General features: G+C 45.0%; 1 protein-coding gene and 1 pseudogene across 9 annotated transcripts in view; one reads left to right on the top strand and one right to left on the bottom strand.

The window, feature by feature from the left end:
* The window catches only part of TOM1L2 (target of myb1 like 2 membrane trafficking protein), a 118846-nt gene that overhangs the window by 76038 nt on the left and 22912 nt on the right, over positions 1-19896 (bottom strand). The gene's annotated exons all lie outside the window — the stretch shown is intronic.
* Positions 1781-2114, top strand: LOC112924963 (large ribosomal subunit protein eL37 pseudogene; annotated as a pseudogene).

Raw genomic sequence — 19896 nt, 5'->3', positions numbered from 1 at the left:
GAGGATGAGAACTGCCCACCCGGGCTGGAGATGGCACTTGAGTTGAAAGGGCTCCACAGGCGGTTGCCTGGCCAGCCCCACGAACTTCCAGGGCTGGCTCCCACCCAGTCGGAGTATTTCTCCATCCCTTCTGCTCAGAGCTGCTTTGAGCAGAAGGCTCTGGAGGAAATAGTTTGATGTGGATATTCAAAAACATTGGGAAGAAATCCATAGAAGGTCATTTTTCATAGCAGTGGTTCTTGACTCTTTTTGGATAAAAAGTTAGAGGAAGAATATATTCCCTCTGAGAATCCGGTAAGACCTTTCCAGAAAAAGTGCACACACATACACAATTCTGCACAACGGGCTGGACCAGGTCGGATGCTTAGAGTGTCTCAGGAGCTTTAGCAGCTGCTGTTAATAAGAATGCTTTAGAAAGCTAACTACCACATGAATTTCCACAACAGCAAGGTGGCTATGATGTGTGAGGGGCCTTTAGAAAGCTGGATGGAGTGAGCAGCTGTCTGGGAGGGCCCTGTGGCTTCATGAAGAACACCAGGAGAGATACCCAGAGCCCATGCCTGGGCACACAGAGTAAGGTGACATATAGCTAAGACCCTCCACGCTGGATCTTCAGAAATGAGACTGCACAGCCTGACATCCTCAAGGCCTGTGGACCATGAGACAGCCTCTTTTTATTGGACTGGGGTGCTGATACTCTTACTCATTGTTCAGTGTCATTTTACTGAGGGTTTCTTAAATGCTCCAGAAAGTGGGGTACAGAGAATTGCCAACACACAACTCTAATTCATTCTAATTCCAGCCAAAAAAATTGGCCCAGGTGGTCTGGGGAATGACCAGGCCAGCAGTCATGAGACTGCTGTGAACATGCAAGAAAAGGTGGTCCAGGCATATGACTTCAAACTTGGCAAGGGCCAGGAGGGCTGGGGAGAGCTGCCATAGCAGACATATACCTGGCAGGCCCCTCTTGACACTCTGAGGCCCCTCTGGGCTCCTAGGGTTCCCAGGGACTAATTATATCCGCTATCCCTAACCTTAATCCTTCCCAGCAGCAGCTCATCAATATGCCACAAAAGTTTTCATCGCTCAGTGTCCTGTTCCAGCTCTTATGACAATGCAATGAGTCAATTTGCTTTCTTCTTACTTAGTATTAAAAAATATATATATTTATATTTATTTTTTTTTAAGATTTTATTTATTTATTCATGATAGACATAGGGAGAGAGGCAGAGACACAGGCAGAGGGAGAAGCAGGCTCCATGCAGGGAGCCCGACGTACAACTGGATCCCAGGTCTCCAGGATCACGCCCTGGGCCAAAGGCAGGTGCTGAACCACTGAGCCACCCAGGGATCCCAGTATTAAAATATATTTAAAGAATATATCCTGCCTACTTCCAAAAGGAATTTAAGGTAATTTTTAATAATAATTTATACCCAGGGCAAAAAAATAAAAGATTAGAAATCACTTGGAATAAAAAAATGAATTTTTTACCAAGCACTGGAGAAATGAGGCAATTAGACAGTAAATCAGGGCTCGGCTTCCTGGTAGCCTAGGCAAAAAGGGAAAGTCAAATAGTTCCACAGTCTTTGCTCTAATTAAAGGCAGACTAGCAGACATTCCACTAGGGAAGATGGTAACTGTTTTTGCTGATACTAAGTTCTGAGATGAAATTATTGCAGTCATCCTTATATGAAGGAATAATGAAGAGCAGAATACCAATTGTCTTCAACAACAGTTTTACATAAAATACAAAATGTGGGGGTCTGCCGCGGAAACAAGATGACAAAGGGGATGTCATCGTTCGGAAAGCGTCGCAATAAGACGTACACGTTGTGCCACCGCTGTGGCTCTAAGGCCTACCACCTTCAGAAGTCCACCTGCGGCAAGTGTGGCTACCCTGCCAAGCGGAAGAGAAAGTATAACTGGAGTGTCAAGGCTAAAAGACGGAATACCACTGGGACCGATAGAATGAGGCACCTAAAAATTGTATACCGCAGATTCAGGCATGGATTCCGCGAAGGAACACCACCTAAGTCCAAGAGGACAGCTGTTGCAGCATCCAGTTCATCTTAAGGATTTCAACGATTAGTCAAAATAAACGTTCTGGTTTTAAAAAAAATAAAATAAAAAATAAAATAAAATACAAAATGTTCTTCCGATAACTTAAGTCTGGTGCTGAGTACCCTTCATAATCTGTGACTTTCCCAGCTTCATCTCCTCCCATCCCCACAAGGAACTATCCATTTCAATCCAATAGGCTTCTCATTCCCAGAACACATCCAACATTCTTCTTACTTTTACTCACCCTAAACTCTTGTGTTTGTTTTTTTCTAAATAGGCTCGGTGCCCAATATGGGGCTTGGACTCAGAACCATGAGATCAAGAGTCGCATGCTCTATTGATTGAGCCAGCCAAGCGCTCTTACCCTAAACTCTTTAGATCCTGCCTCTTGTGCAAAGATTTCCCCCATTCTCTCCATCAACTACATCTCCTATCACACTTTCCCCACCCTGCTACCACAGCAGGGTGGAGCACCATAGGAGGAGACACAAAGGTGTGGGCTTGGAGGGCAGGGTCTTTGTGGAGTCAGGTTGATCTGAACTCAAATCTGACGCTATTTATTGGCTGTGACTGTGCGCAAGTAACTAGCCCTCTCTGAGCCTCAGTTTCCAAGTCTATAGAACGGAAATACTGACACCTACAGCTGACAAAGCTTTGTATGAACTAAATGAACACCTATAAAGGCCTGCATAGGACCTGGCACACAGCAGCCCTCAGGATGAGGAGGGGTGGCCATGGCTGCTTTTGTAGAGACTCGGGTTTCTGTCTTCTTTCCAGCATTAGGAGAGGAGATCCTTGAAGGCAACATAGAGAAGCATCTCCCCAAATGTCTTCCACATAAAAGGACCTCAATAACTGTTTTTTTGGAAGTCTGTTTAGAATTACATCAGAGATCCTGATACGCAGTGGACTGGCGCCAGACTCAGGTCCAAACAAACACAAAGCTCCTAACTCCTAGGACACACCTTATCCACGCAATGCTGCCAGACCCGTGAGGGTCTCAAGCACTCTGACCTCCTAATGCCCACAGCGAAAACCCTCTTCTCCATCAGAAAGTCATTCTTATCATACAGGTCTCCAAATACCCATGCAAATCCCATTATTACAACCTGAAGTGGCCGCCTTATCCAAAGATCCTATTTGAGGAAAGCTGCTGTGTATTTAATTGTTATGAATGTATAGCGCTGACCAATGCCTTGATGAACTAGAGATAAAATCTATCAGCCCTTGATGGCTAATTTGGTATAACATGAATACTGTGAGTTCTAATAACTCACAGGAGACTACTCTAGCACTTATAAGCTATATGTCTTCCACACTCATAAAACAACCATAATTACCTTTCATGGGTGAGATGTTCTAGTAATTCCTAAGTGACTTAACCCTAGAAAGTCTATGGAAAAAGCGAATTCTAAGAATTTTGTTTCCAAAGCAGAAGATAAGACCAAGAACATGTGGGTCCACTTCTTAACAAACATGCCAGAAACCAGACATCCTGGGGTTATATACACTGCAGTAATGCTGTCTCTTGACAGCAAACAGTATAGAACTGTGTCAAAAACGACTCTGAATTTTCTTTCTTTTTTTTTTTTTTTTTTTGTATTTATTTATGATAGTCACACAGAGAGAGAGAGAGGCAGAGACACAGGCAGAGGGAGAAGCAGGCTCCATGCACCGGGAGCCCGACGTGGGATTCGATCCCGGGTCTCCAGGATCGCGCCCCGGGCCAAAGGCAGGCGCTAAACCGCGCGCCACCCAGGGATCCCGACTCTGAATTTTCTATTTTGGAAGTTCCTTTCAGAAGCAGTGTGGCTCTGCTGTGGGGGCAAAACCAGGCCTCCCTGGAGCGGGCAAGGGTGGAAGGGCAGGGGGCACACTTCGGAACCAGACAGACCTGTATGTAAAGTTTACTTAAAAATACTGGGATCGGGATCCCTGGGTGGCGCAGCGGTTTGGCGCCTGCCTTTGGCCCAGGGCGCGATCCTGGAGACCCGGGATCGAATCCCACATCAGGCTCCCGGCGCATGGAGCCTGCTTCTTCCTCTACCTGTGTCTCTGCCTCTCTCTTTCTCTCTGTATGACTATCATAAATAAATAAAATTAAAAAAAAATAAAAATACTGGGATCACTGGGACACCTGGATGGCTCAGCAGTTGAGTATCTGCGTTCAGCTCAGAGTGTGATCCCGGGGCCCCAGGATTGAGGCCCACATCAGGCTTCCTTCAAGGAGCCTGCTTCTCCCTCTGCCTGTGTCTCTGCTTCTCTCTATCTCTCATGAATAAATAAATAATATCTTTTAAAAAAATATTGGGATGGGGGCGTCTGGGTGGCTCAGTTAAGCATCTGCCTTTGGCTCAGGTCATCATCCCAGGTCCTGGGATCAGGGTCCCTGCTGAGAGGGAGGAGCTTCTCCCCCTTCCCTCTGCCTCTACACCCTGCTTGTGCTCTGTCTCTCTCACGCTCTCTCTCAAATAAATAAAATCTTTAAAAAATATAGTGGGATGGGGCACCTGGGTGACACAATCAAAGCAGACTCTTGGTTTCAGCTCAGGTCATGATCTTAGGGTCTTGGGAACCAGCCCTGCATCAGGCTCTGTGATCAGAATGTCAAGATTCTCTCTCCCTCCCTCAGCCCCTCCCGCTCATTCTTGCTCTCTCAAATAAATAAATCTTAAAAAAAAAAAAAAAAATTAGGATAAGTTGTTTAACCTTTTTGGGCTTCAGTGCTCTCACATATAAAATGGGGATAACAGTATTAATGAATGCAGAAATGATTCTCACATTGTATTGTACATCAGAATCACTTGGAGAGTTTGCTAAAAATACAGATACGTGAGTCCCATCCCCAAAGATTCTGTTTCGGTGCGTCTGATGTGGGGCCCAGAAATCTGTGGGGATTTAAATTATTTTTCATTTTTAATTACACAATATGTAAATACATTTCCCCCTTGTAAAATATTAAAACATTACCTTATCAGTTATGATTGCATTCAGCTGCAAGCAATTAAAAAAACTAACAGTCGCTTAAACAGATGGGGGGTTATTTTTCTCATGGAACAAGAAGAAATCTAGAAGCAGGCAGTACAGAGCTGGAGCAGCCACTCGAGGATTACACGAAAGACCTGGGATCTTTTTGTTTTCTTGCTCTGCATCCCTGGCCTGGGGCTTCCACGCTTATAAATGTGAGACAGAGGCAGAAGACACAAGGGCCAAGGGCTTTGCCATTTTATCTTTGAAGGAGCACTCTCCCTAGGAGCTTCTGCCTCTACCTCATAGGCCAGAACTCTGGCCATTCTTAGCTGTCAGGGAGACTGGCTAAGAGAATGTTTTAGCTAGGCACACTGCCACCCCAAACAAAATCAAGCTTCTGTCAGTAAAGAAGTTAGGCATGGGTGTTAGATAGGAAATGAGTGGTGTCTACCATGATTATAATACATAGGTCCACGTCCCTTTGACCCCCTGTTTCCCATTGTCCCAGTGTCAAACAAACAACCACTCATCCTTTTTCCTCCCCCAAAAAGTCACCCAGAGAAACCTAATCTCATTTGCTACAGCCACATCTCAAGTTTGGCTTTGCTCAGCATACAGCACTAGGGTGTGGTGCTTGTCGTAAAAATCAAATCCAGGGGCGTCTGGGTGGCTCAGTGGGTTAAGTGTCAGATTCTTGATTTTGGCCCAGGTCATGATATAGGATTGAGCACCACATTGAGCTCCGTGCTTAGCACAGAGTTGGCTTAAGATTCTTTCCCTCTCCCTCTGCCACTCATGCACTCTCCCTTGCTCAACTCTCAAGTAAATAAATAAATCTTAAAAAAAAAAAAAAAAAAAGTATACAGCTATGCAAAAGAAGAAAAGCCTGAAAGCTAGTTCTAATTGGTAAGAGCAGGGAACACCTTATTGGTGAGAGTAATTACGTTTTTATTCCGTTTGGCACTTTGTGGGGGTGGGATAGTAACTTTCCAAAAATTTCTACAGACATTTATTTTTTCATAACCAGATTTATGACTTTTTAAAAGACTTTATTTATTTATTTATTTGAGAGAGAGCATGAGCGAGGGGAGAGGCAGATGGAGAGGAAGAGGTAGAGGTAGACTTCCCTGCTGATCAGGTAGCCCAACGTGGGATCATGACCTGAGCAGACACCAAACTGAGCCACACAGGTGCCCCCAGATTTATGATTTTTATTTTATTTATTTTTTAAAAAAGATTTTATTTATTTATTCATGAGAGACACAGAGAAAGAGAGAGGCAGAGACACAGGCAGAGGGAGAAGCAGGCTCCTCGTAGGGAGCCCAATGTGAGACTCGAACCCAGAGCTCTCAGATCACACCTTGAGCTGAAGGCAGACGCTCAATCACTGAGCCACCCAGGCATCCCCAGATTTATGATTTAAAAAAAATGTGTCAACCCATACAGTCACCAAGAATCATAAAATAACTTCTGGAAGGCCTTTGGTGGGTCAGCTCATCTAACTCTATGCCATATCTATCCTCTCCGGTCTTTGTGTAAAATTAAATGGCAAATAAGGACTTTAGCCAAAGCAAGGGCATGACCATGTGTGTAGGACATCATGACAGGGCCGCTGGCTTTAATGGTAGCGTTTTAACAATCCACAACTGTTCTGATTTAACAGGGGAAAATACTCCAGAATGAAATACGGGATCAAGGTGCCTGTGACTTCCTAATCGAGAAACTGCAAAGAGAAATGCAGGGTCATTACTCAGCTGCCGTGCTGCACTCAGCTATCCTGCACATAGCAATTAGGGTGGAACTTGAGGTGCCACGCACGCTGCATACAAAGCCGGCCACCCTCTGGGAGGAACCAAAAGGCTCAAGACCCCACAGCATGGCAAGCATCCAGCTAGTAAGAAAAGTTTTTCCAATCAGGGTATGTTCTTCGCAAACCCCTGCCTGCAATTTCCTCAGGAAGCCTGTGGCTATCAAACGAGCAAGCTAATAAATATATTAATAGGCAAGATCTGCAAGTTGGATGCTGTTCACTTTGGGGAGGCAGCAGAACTGTGAGTCGGATCTGGGGAGGTAAACTTCACACCTAAGGCTCTATTCTCTACTCATCTTTTCCACTCAAACGAATGCTTATGGCCTGCTGGCAATAAACAGCCATGGCTGGGTTCTTCTGAAACAAAGCTACCCCAGTGACAGAGGACGCCCTGATTTAAATGGAGTTTGCTGCATTCTGGGTCTCTTCCTCCACATCTGATGGCAGAACAGTGACCTCTTTCTAGTCAATAGACCCAGGCTTCCTGCACTGTGCCTTCCAATGCCCCTGTCACGGTGCCTGCTTTGGGAGCACTGGAGAGAGCCTTGGAAGCCACAATCCTGGTCCCAGGGACAGAGGGCATGGCCTTCCCTTGCTGGATCTGCAAGGGCTCCCATGCAAAACTGAATCCTGTGTCTGACCACACCATCTCAAAGTGTGCAATGATGGTGCCCTAAAACTCCAAGTGCCTTAGGTCAAAAATGATGAAGAGCAGCCAGCAAATCAACATAGAAGTATCCAACCTTGGTAGGAATTAAAGAAAGGGAAATTTAGACGAAATGTCCTTTCCCTGCCACTTTAGCAAATTCTGAGAAGTCCCTCTCATGCAGCAGGCCTAACTGGTCTCCCGGAATCCCTTTCTGCCTCTACATAGCAGCCAGAGTGACCTTTCTAGAGTACAAACCCTGTCATGTCACCAGCCTGCTTAAAGCCCAGCCGCTTTATGGTTTCCTGCTGCTGTTCGGGTAAAGTTTGCAGTCTGTCACCAGGCCTTGCTGATTCCTGCCCTGCCTTCCTCACCAGCCCATCACAGGGCACCCTCCCTGTCCTCTGGCCTCAGCTCCTCCAGGCCTATGCTCATTAGCAGCTCTGGGGCATTTGCACATTCTGTTCCCTCTGCCTGGATTTCTAGGTCAGTGTCTCCACATCCTCCCCATTTGCTTCCCCTCAGTTAATGTTCAACACCTTGAGAACATGGCCTAAAAAAAAAAACATCTTGAGGTAGCCTTCCCCACCCCCACTCCACATACCTGTCCTTCCATCCCAACTCAGACCAGGTTAGGCTGGGTCCCAATAAACACGGATCAAATAAAAAGCAGTACAAATTTCTTGGAGTAAGAATCTTAAAAATGAGCACACCCTTTGACATGCTAATTCTCTTTAAAGGAATTTATTACAAGTAAATAATCTAGGGGTGCCAGGCTGGCTCAGTTAGTTGAGCATGTGACTCTTGATCTCAGGGTTGTGAGTTCGAGCCCCACACTGGGCATAGAGCTTACTTACTCAGACAAAAAAATAAATAAAAATTTAAAAATAAATACAACAACAAAAAAAAAACCCTCGTCCATAATATTATTTTAAAAATAATAACCTAAAACGCAAAGATTTAAGCCCTACCATTTTTATTGCTGAGTTAATTATAACAGCAAGGACAAAAAACCCCAGAAACAATCTAAATGTTCAACATAAAGGGAATAGTAAATTATAATATATCCATAAGATGGAACATTATGTAGTCACTGTAAAATGATACTTATAAGCTGTGTTTTAATTAAAAATGCTGGTTATATGTTAAGTGAAGGAAAAAAAACAGGGCACAAAATTGTATTTACAGTATAAGTTCTGCAAAGAGAAATGCATTAACAATACAAGAAGGAAATATGCCAAAATGCATATAAGTAGTGACTTCTGGGTAGTAGGATAATGAATATTTTTCTGTCTCTCTATATTTCTTCATGCTTTTAAATTTTCCGGGGAGGAGGAATGCCTGGGTGGCTCAGTGGTTGAGCATCTGCCTTCAGCTCAGGTCATGGTCCCAGGTTCCCCCACAGGGAGCCTGCTTCTCCCTCTGCCTCGGTCTCTGCCTCTTTCTGTGTTGCTCATGAATAAATAAATACTTTAAAAAAATTTATTTTTTTAAAATAATTTTTTTAGTGGGGTAAAGATGTAAGAGCCTAAATTCAACCTCTCCAATTCCCCCAACTTGCTTGAAAAGCAGCCTTAAACCATGCAGGATCAGCTAGAGTGAATACGCCTCTCGTCTGCTGCAGTGATGACCTCCCATGACTTCACTCAGTCTCCTGACCCACAGCATGTTTTGACAAATATTAGGGAAGCCGAAGGAGGGCTGAGGCCATAGGTCCTTGCACCCCAAAGATAAAGGAGAGCAATGCCTGGCAGATTGTCCCTACTCTGGTAGAACACATTCCCAGAGTTATCCGGTCATTCAAAGCAGGCTGTCCAACAGGACCTCCTCCTCCCACAGAGATGCCTAATTTATTGTTCTACTTTTAGAACAAACATTCTGCTATATAATCCCTTCCAAGGAATACCAGAATTTTTACTGTATTACTTTGAAAAGAGTCAACCAACAAGGAAATGGCAGCCTGGATGTCAACATCCACCCCTGGTCAATGCATGGCATCTGGTCCCATCACATGTGGAATCAGGGATCTGGATGGTGAGGGCCAACGATCATTAGCCAGTGGGGTCTGGTACACACCAACCAAATGAAACAAAGATTCTTTCCTGATTTTTGTGTCACCATCGTGGGAGGGCCTATCCCAGTGATGGAGGAGCCCAAAGCACACAGGCTCTGCATCACTGGCTGGTGTCATGGGCTCTCAGCTCACTGGCAGCTTTCTGAGGCTGACAAACTGCCCGGCATTGACACGCAGCCCACATGCTGCAGTGTCTTTTCCTGCAGGCTGTAGGAATGGGAGAGTGCAAGGATGAATGGCACTAAATAATGCAGGGGTGAGCACCATTCACTCAGCATAACAAAGGACATTTGAGAGAGCTGCTGGGTGGAGGGGGCATGTGTAAAGGTTAACACTCCACACCAGGCTCCAAATCATAGCTCTTAAGTTTAAGGCAGTTCCCACACCAGTCCCCTTCATGTCTCACCAATTCACCTACATCTGGCACTGCTTATTAAAGAATGACACTCCATTCCTGATAAGGTCTCCACCCTTATCCACACAAAGGCAGGGCCACAGGCTGGGTATGTCTGCTTTCAGGGGGCTCTCTCAAGAACACAGTGCCACCAAGAGCAGAGACCATCTCCGTATTACTCCCTCACCCAAGTCACCCCCTTCCATAGCAGCATGGTATCATGGAAAGAGCACCCAGGATTGGCAGATAAAAATAAAAGTGAGGCAGATTCCAGATAAAATGAAGAAAGGTCTTGCTGTTGAATTGGAGAAGAGGCCAACAGTGGTATGAGCTGAGTGTGAGGCAATCAGCTTGCCATCACTGAAAATATACAAGTCTAGGATGGTAGCTACTTGGCAGGATGTTCTAGAAGGGATGACTGCTTTGCCAGACATGTTGCCCTTGATAACCCACAGGGCTCCTTCCACCTCTGAGACCCTGGGTGCCTTTGATTCTAATGAAGGCTCAAAGCTGCCTTCTTCACTCACAACATAACGTTGACAACAACCATGCCCCTGACTAGATGTTCCGCACGATAGATGCCTGCCAGGAGAGACATCAGGGAAGTCAAGGAGCCACTCTTTCCTTCACTAGGGAGTGGAGGGCGGACTGGCCTGAGACTCAAAGCAGCCAGGAGGTTGCAAATCTCTCCAGATTCCACTTCTACCCACATATACATGAATGCACAGGGACTCATTCTAGAAGACAGATAACTGAAACACCATCAACTAATCTTCTTGATTTCTTATAATATTCTAGGTGTCATATCTCCTTACTTTAGTTAACCCTTGCCATACCACTAACATGGAGACTTGTTATTCTCACCTGGGAGGTGAGGCTCAGAGAAGCAAAGGGATTTGTCCAGACATAGCAAGCAGCAGGATCTGGACCAGAATCCATCTCTGTGCAACTTCTAAACCCAAGCACTGCCCCAGTAAGTTATAATGCAGTTACTTACGAATGGGAGGAAAAGGATAAAATGAAGAACCCTGATATGCAGACAACTTCTAAATGATTTGTTTTCACCCAAAACATAGAAGTATCTTCTGTTTGGGGGCACCTGGCTGGCTCAATCATTAGAGCACTGGAGCTGATCTTGGACTCATGAGTTAGGACCCCACGTTGGGTATAGAGATTACTTAAACGTTTTAAAAAAAGAAGTATCTTCCATCTGAGTTAAACCCTTCCCTAGGTGTGCGAAGTAAGGCCAGCCCTCTCTGGGGGGACTGTTCTGTCCTTAACACTGCCTTCCTGTTGGTGTTGAGACAGATACCAGGTAAATGCTGGCAGCTGGGCGGAGGCCCCTGAGAAAGGCTAACAGCTCACAGCCTCAGATCACCACACTGCACTTCAGGCAGATCTCAGAGGAGCCCCCCCGCCAGCTTCCTAACACCCCCTTGGTGCCCCTCCCATCATGCCACACACCAAGTGCCCTCTGAACAACTGAAGGTTGAAGGAAAATCAGAGAGAGCACAGAGTCCATGGTGGGGCCTCTGAGTCAGTGAGACAACTTAATTTTCTTCTCCCAGGGAGGGTTACTTCTTTCTTTCATTTTTTTAAAGATGTATTTATTTTCAGAGGCGTCCAGGTGGTTCAGTGGTTGGACATCTGCCTTTGGCTCAGATCATAATCCCGGGGTCCTGTATCGAGTCCTGCATTGGGGTCTCCGCAGGGAGCCTGCTTCTCCCTCTCCCTATGTCTCTGCTTCTCTTGCTCTGGCTCTCATGAATAAAAAAATAAAATCTTAAAAAAAAAAAAGATGTATTTATTTAAGTAATCTCTACACCCAATGTGGGGCTCAAACTCACAACCCTGAGATTAGAAGTCCCATCTTCTTGCAACTGAGCCAGCCAGGCACCCCAGGGAAGGCTATTTCTTAATGACCAACCAGTGAGCAAGAATGCTGAAGAGGGGCAAGAATTCATTAATTAGTACTAATTCTTTTTGAAGTCTGTTTTATGCCCAGCCCTGGGAGAGGCATCATGAGAAACAGGCCCTCTAGGTAATTAAAATCCAGTTTGGAAACCATTGTATAATCCCTAAAGAATCAATGGATCTAGGCAGTGATCAACAGTAGCTGCGAACATTGCAAAGAGACAACCTGATTCCAGGAGGGGGGTGGGGGATGGATATGCAGCACTTCCGAAGTAGTCTTGTCAAAAAATTAAACCTGAATCAGACTGTAGATTCAACTTCCAGTTTACATGAAATATGGAAAACAGAAACATGTGAACATGTTCAACAATTCCATGGAGATACAATCCACAAATCCAAGCTATGGGAAACTCCATAGGACAAATGACTTGGTTTCTTCCACAAATAAATTGCAACGAAATAAATATAGAGGAGGAGCAAATAGATCAAAAGAGAGATAAAACACATACCAACTAACTGCAATGTTGGACCTTATTAGATCCTATTCAAACAAACTTAAAAAAAAAAAAAAAAAGACAGTCCGACTCTTGGTTTCAGCTTGGATCTGGTCCTGAGGTGGAGCCCGGAGTCCCTGGGGCTCCATGCTCAGCAGGGAGTCTCTCCCTCTGCCCCTCTCCCACTCATGAACTCACTTTCTTTCACTCTTTAAAATAAATAAGTGAATCTTTTTAAAAAAAAAAGACATTATGAGACAACTGGAAATTTGAATACTAACTGAATATGCAATCTTCAGGAATATTGATTTTTTTTGTACAGTAATGGTATTATGGTTGTTTTTAAAAAGAGTTCATTTCCTTTTCAAGATACACACTGAAATATATGACTGAACGAATCTGATTGAGAGATTTACTCCAAAAATTATGGACCAGGAGGGGAAGTAGATAGGCATACTGACATAATATCATGGACTATGAGTTGAGAATTGTTGAAGTTATATATAGAAAAGGTAAGTGGAGGTTCATTATATTATTGTATTTTTGTATGTGTTTGAAATTTTCTATAAAACATATTTACTTTTTATAAATTCAGGGGCACCTGGCTGGCTCAGTTGGAGGAGTACACGACTCTCGATCTCGGGGTTCTGAGTTTGGGACCCACACTGGGTGCAGAGATAACTTAAAATTAAAATATTGAAAAATAAATAAACAGTAAACCCAGATTTGATGGTAAGATTGATACATTAAATATTCTCAGAGAAAAGTTAAAGTTACAGGGCATAGATCATAAATTTCATGGACATTTAGGTAAGTCTGAGACATTCAGACTCAGTAAATATTTATTTAGGGCCTATTACATCATGGGCTCTGCAGCAAGCAATTTTCATCAGCTGTGTAATCTCTGTACCTTGTCTTCCTCCTCTATAAAATAGGGACATTAAGAATTCTGCTTCAGGGCAGCCCGGGTAGCTCAGTGGTTTAGTGCCACCTTCACCCCAGGGTGTGATCCTGGGGACCCAGGGTCAAGTCCCACGTCGGGCTCCCTGCATGGAGCCTGCTTCTTCCTCTGCCTGTGTCTCTGCCTCTCTTTCTCTGTGTCTCTCATGAATAAATAAATAAAATCTTAAAAAAAAAAAAAAGAATTCTGCTTCATCTGGTCGTTACTAAGATGAGATGAGTTTATTATACATATCAAGCCCTAAGAATAGTGCCTGGCCCACAGCAAATAATACTCAATAAATGGTAGCTTTATCTAATGCTACGCAATAAATAGTATTACCCATTATATAGCTGAGGAAATTGAAGCTCAGAAAAGTAAGGTACTTTGTCCAGAAGGTCATGCTGCCAAGAAGAGGTAGAGTCTAGATTTCAGAAGCAGGGCTTCTGGCTGGCCTCCTATGAGCATGCCATTGACAAGAAAGAGCCCCGTGACTCCCAGAGAATGTGGAGAATGAAAGTGTCAAGGGAAAAAATGAGCTCTTTGAACAAAGACTAGAAATAAAGTGAGGCTGAAAAAAGTAAGGAAGAAAAACACTCAAGATCCCCAGAAATGCCATTCTGATAAAGTTCGGGGTAAATTCTTCTTCTAATTAAAGACTAGTCTCCACAGCTGTCATTGGGGTGACCTCACTAATTCAAATAAATAGCCACAGGGTTTCAGAGGGAACAATTTTAACTCTGCTTTCCATAATAAGGATTCTGGATTATAGCCCAAAGCTTTAGCTAGTTAAGTGTGTGGGTCAGTCTCATAAATTGTTTTCTTGGCTGAATCCCAAGAAAGCCAGGCTGTCATTCCAGCAATGAGGTGATAGGTTTTGCATTCCTACCCAAAAAGGAGGGAGGCTTCTCCTCGGAGCTTGCAAATCATACCTGTAAGATCTAGCCACTAGGATTCTTAACCTGCCCCTAAAATTGTTCTAGTGATTATTTTCTGGTGGGGTTAACTGCACCATTAAATACGGCTATTCAGACAGGATACCCCAAAACACACTCCCACCCTACCCCACAGAAGACCATTTCTCCAGTAAACAGGTGGACGGACATAGGTCATCTCAGTAGCAAAGCCTTGTATGTTTGTGCCACAACTCCCACCACAGCATGCTAAGCACCCTGGGGGAGAGCCACAGGCCCCCAGAGTTCCTGTTCAGACCTGGGTGATTCTGCTGTTGGTATGCTTGAGGGGGCACTGCTGACAAGCAAGTTCTAGAGGCCTCTGTGATGGTATAGGTCTAAACATGCCATTCAAGTTCCTCGCTCATCCCTGATGGCTACAGACAACTCACTTATCTGCTTGGCTTCCGTGTTTATGAAGTTGGATAAAGGAGAACCTCATGGCAGCGTAAAAATGAAACACATATGTGAAGCCAGACAAAATGTTGACTACTGGGATGATTATGCTGACTCCCATAAGTCAGAACCAGACCAGATCTTTCAGAGTAGGGATTTTGAGCCAGTGGGTCACCTCGGAGGGCATCCCTCTGTTCCTTGCCTGTGGGTCTGGAATCTGTCTGCCCCAGAGGCAATACGGAACAATGTGACCAGCCAGGCAGTGAGTTAGGTTTGACTTCTTCCTCTGCCACATTAACTTCATTTTCCATTCTGAGCAATTTTACAGTTGAAATGGATAAATAAGTCCTGTCCACTCCTGTCTTGGCTGATAGGAAAACAAAAATCCACAGATAACCTGTGAACCGCATTTTGCCTTAGAGTTTCAGCCCCTTTTCACTCAAATTTAGCACAAAAGCGCTGATGTGAACGTTTTTATGTGAATTTTCTTCCCCACCCCGCTGCTCCCATTATTTCTTTCCAGTGCAGGTGCTGATGAGCACTAACAAGCTCCTAAAATGAGAAGCAGGAAGAAGGCAGGAGATGAGGACAAAGGAGTGTAAGGAAAATATGCAACATGCATCATCAGCCTCTATAAAACGAGGACTGGCTTAAAACAGACCAAGGTAAGTACCACATGACCTTGGTCTGCCTGACCCAAGCTCAGCATGTTCTTTTTCACGGGGCTGCAGAGGAAGTTTCTTTTCTTTTTTTTTTTTTTTAAAGAGGGAGCAAGTGACTGCAGGTGGGGCGGTGGGGCGTGCAGAAGGAGATGGAGAGAGATAATTATTTTTTAAAGATTTTATTTATTTATTCATGAAAGACACACACACACACACACACAGAGAGAGAGAGAGAGAGAGAGAGAGGCAGAGACACAGGCAGAGGGAGAAGCAGGCTCCATGCAGGGAGACTGACCTAGGACTCGATCCTGGGTCTCCAGGATCACCCCCTGGGCTGAAGGCAGTGCTAAACTGTTGAGCCACCTGGGCTGCCCGGAGAAAGATAATCTTTTTTTTTTTTTTTTTTTTAAGATTTTTTTATTTATTCATGACTGGCAGAGACGTAGGCAGAGGGAGAAGCAGGCTCCATGCAGAGAGCCCAATGTGGGACTCATCCCGGGTCCCTGGGATCACACCCTGGGCCGAAGGCGGCGCTAAACCGCTGAGCCACCCAGGCTGCCTGAGAGAGATAATCTTAAGGAGGTTCCAAGTGGGGCTCAATCTTACAACTGATATCATGACCTGTGCTGAATTAAGAATTAAGAATTAAGATGCTTAACTGATTAAGCCATCTTGGCAACCCATAGCAAGTTTCAATAAAGAGCCACAGTGATGGTGGAGGTCTTGGGGGCTGTGAGACCTGTACTCAAACTCCTGGCTCTGCAATTTATCTACCCCAAGACCTCAGGCAAGTTACTTCATCCAGTTGGTTTTTTTCCAAAAGATTTATTTATTTGAGAGAGAGTGTGTATGGGAAAAGAGGGGCAAAGGGAGAGGCAGACAGAGAATCTCAAGCAGACTCCTGGCTGAGCATGGAGCAGGACGCAGGGCTCCATCCCACAACCCATGAGATCATGACCTGAGCCAAAAACGGAGTCAGATTCTTAACTGAATGAGCTACCCAAGCACCCCTAATTCATCTTGGTTTTAAGCCTCTGTCATTTCCGTGGTAAAATGGGGAAGAGTAACTAAAACTTTGCAGGATTGCTATGAGAATCAGAAATAATATCTGTATTTAAAGGATGTTTAATATAATAACTACTGTGTATTAAAACTTATCATGTGCTGATACATAGTCTCATTTCAACCTTAAAACTACCCTATGAGGTAGCTACTACTGTCCCCATTTATTTATTTGATGGAGAGAGAGAGCACAAGTAGGCAGAGTGGCAGGCAGAGGGAAAGGGAGAAGCAGGCTCCCTGCTGAGCAGAGAGCTGATGTGGAGCTCCATCCCAGGACCCTGGGGTCATGACCTGAGCTGAAGGCAGATGCTCAACCAACTGAGCCACCTGGGCACCCCTGCCCCTATTTTTAAAGGCAAAGACACTGAGGCTCAGACTAAGTAATGCACCCCCAAGACACAGAAGGTGAATGCTGGGGCTGAGGAAGGGCCCTGGGATTGTCTGCTCCCGCAGGCTGTGCTCTTATCCACAGTTCCTGGTGCCCGGCAGGTTGTAAACAAGATATAGCCAGTAAGACCTTTCACAGGCCCTACTTACAACAGCCCTGGATAAGGGTATCGTCATTTTTACTGTACAAGCAACAAGGCTGGGGCTGAGATAGCTCAGACAGTGCAAGAGAAAGCCTTTATCTTAGAGACATATACTTCACTGTTTATGGATAAAATTATATGAGGTCTGGAATCTCAGAATAATGGCGTGGGGGAGGCAGTTAGATTAAACAAGATCAGATGGGCCAGATGTTGAGAACCGTTGGAGCAGAGTCATGGGTACATAGAAGTTCATTATACTGTTTTCCCTATTCCCATTTATGCTTGAAAATTTCCACAACAAAAAGTACAAAGAAAAAAAAATCACCTCCTCTCCTAGAGAATGTGAAAGGCAGAGGTAGGTGGGTCTCAAACTGAAGTATGTTGTGTGTGTCCCCAAACTGAGTCCTTTCCAACCCACTGTAATAATCACTTTAAAAGGGACAGGCATCGCTCAAGAGCCCCAGTGCTGCAGATCTGAATTGGGGAGCTCCAAGAGGCAGGTAGTTCCCGCTGAAGGTCAAAGAGTGGCAGCCCAAGCTGCTGTGCAGGGGCAAGAGCAGGGGAGCCCTACTTCCTAGTGAGTCCAGAAGAGGCCTCGGAAAAGAAGTAGGACCAGGGCTTGGAGAGCATATGGATGATCTGAAGGAGAACAGAGGATTAAGGAAGAGAGGAAGGAGCAGGGAGTGGCTCAGGCCACCCGCTCAGCTCTCTTGGGGGTTGATCCCACAGCCACAGAATCCCTTCCTACAGCTACAGCCCGCCATCCACCACTAGCCCAACATGGTCTTCCCCAAACCAAAATCTGATCACATGCTCCCCCTGCACATGAAAAACCTCTCTGAACTCCCCCATTAACTCCAGATAATGTCTGTTCTCAACCTGATTCTCAGGGTGACTGTCATTTACCAGCCCTCATTGCTGCCTCCGCCCTCTCCAGGTCCTTATGCAGACACCAGAGCCTGGGATCTAGCTGCCCTCCCAACAGTACCTTTTCTTTAATGTCCCCTCTTCCTAGTATACCCCACCCCCTCTTTATAAGCTCCTGCAGGAGACCAGCTCAGATGTCACCCCTTCAAGCTGCCCAGCACAGCCCTGTTATCAGGACACCCCCAGGCTGTACTGGTTTGTGAGCCTGCCTCTTGATGAGAATGTGGGCTCCACAGGAGGGAGAGGACACCACTCTCATTGCTGTATCATTGCATCAATACAGTAGGTGATCAATACAAGGTGGCTATCATCACTAGATGGGTCTTAAAAACCATGGCCCCTGGGCAGATAGGCAGAGGTTATGCCAGCCATCACAGTGCCTGGCACAAAGTGGCTTCTGGAAGTTGCTGCCCAGGGCCCAGACAGGAGAAGACAGCAGGACACTGAGCAGAGAGCCCCTGCCTGCCCTTGGCTGAGATAGCCTTGCTGTGGTGCCCTTCATGTGTCTGTAAAGCCCATGGCTGCAGGAGGTTTATTTAGTGCCTAAAAATGCTGTAACGGTTTCCTTCCAAAGGTTCCAGATGAATGGAAAGTGATAATGACAGCTTGACACTCCCCTTACCTCCATGGCTGCAAACTGAAAGAATATTTATGATCCGTGGGCTCAGAGATTTGGTGTCTTAGAAGCCAAGAAAGGTCACAAGATGAACTGACGCAGACCATCTGCTCCTGGGTGGGGACAGACATTCCTGTATTCAGTAATTCCCCCCAGTGCACCAGGCACCTGCTTTTCTTGCGAAAAGCTGGGAGCCGACACCACGATTTTTATTTAACTTGGAATAAAACCGACGTCTCCTACAAGGAGGGGTAAAAAGCTGAACACAAACATGTCGACTCTCAGGGAACTGAGGAACCTTCTGGCAGGGTAACCAGAGACCTCCACACAGGGCCCACAGCCTCTCAGGAAAAGGGTACTTGTGCTCTCCATATTAAATTCTTAGAGACAAGGCCTAACGGAGAAGAACAAATGCTCCTGGAGATGTTTGCATGATTGCGAACGGAGAAAAACTCGTCAGGGGCTAGCGCTAGAGGAGCTTCCCTCCTCCTACATTTTTCATGGGCCTGCTGCTCCTGCAATTCCCAACACCACGCTTCTGACATTACAGCAGATGCTGCCTGCCTGCCGCCGCCGCCGCCACACTAATCCTTCATCCTTGGGGGCCAATGGAAATGTATGATTTCCCATTAATCAGGGCCGCGGACACCAAAATAGCTCATCTGACCTTTGCAAATACCAAAGGGTGGATTTAAAGCAGAAACCAGCAAAAGAGAATGCAAAAGTCTTTAGCTTTCCTTTCAAAGATGATTTTATGTCATTAACCAAGAAACAGACTGCCTCTAGGACCAACAAGGTTAAAAATTGGGTAGAAACTGTCACATTGGAAGTGAGGCAGCTACCAATGTTTCAATATGTATACATACACACACACAAAGACACACACATTCCTTGGTGAATTATTTAACATATATTAAAAATATATATGGCTCAGAAATCTCTTGGATTGAAAACAATGTCAAACTGGGAACTAGCAGTTCTCTGAGAGAAGACCCACACAAGGAAACAAACACGGATTTCAATTCCCCACACCAGTTGGACTCCATGAGACAATAAAAAGCTAACACTGCTACGACCCACAGATCTGCTATTGATGAAAAGACAGACCCTTTCTTAAGAGAGCCGCATTACAGCTCATCAAATTCATTATTAAGCTTCATCACATACATACCCACTTTCTCTCTATTTATAGGCCTGTAAATCCAAATCGGTGGTTGATATTTTAGGCACAAAAGTGACCCCTTAATATTTCATGGGGATTTTCTTTGCATCGCTAGCATTCAGCACCACACAAAATTGGATCCCAAGTAATCTTCGTGAAATCCAGGACCCTGGGTTTCTCCACGTAAAATAAGTAATTACAGAAAACTTGAGGAACAGAGAGAAGAAGGAAAGCCATTCACAGAAGCCTGCCACAACCCTAATTCAATTTTTTTATAGCAGCTT

The sequence above is a fragment of the Vulpes vulpes genome, chromosome 12, assembly GCF_048418805.1.
Source record: "Vulpes vulpes isolate BD-2025 chromosome 12, VulVul3, whole genome shotgun sequence".
In the NCBI taxonomy this organism is placed as follows: domain Eukaryota; kingdom Metazoa; phylum Chordata; class Mammalia; order Carnivora; family Canidae; genus Vulpes; species Vulpes vulpes.
This window is presented reverse-complemented; position numbering and strand designations above follow the sequence as displayed.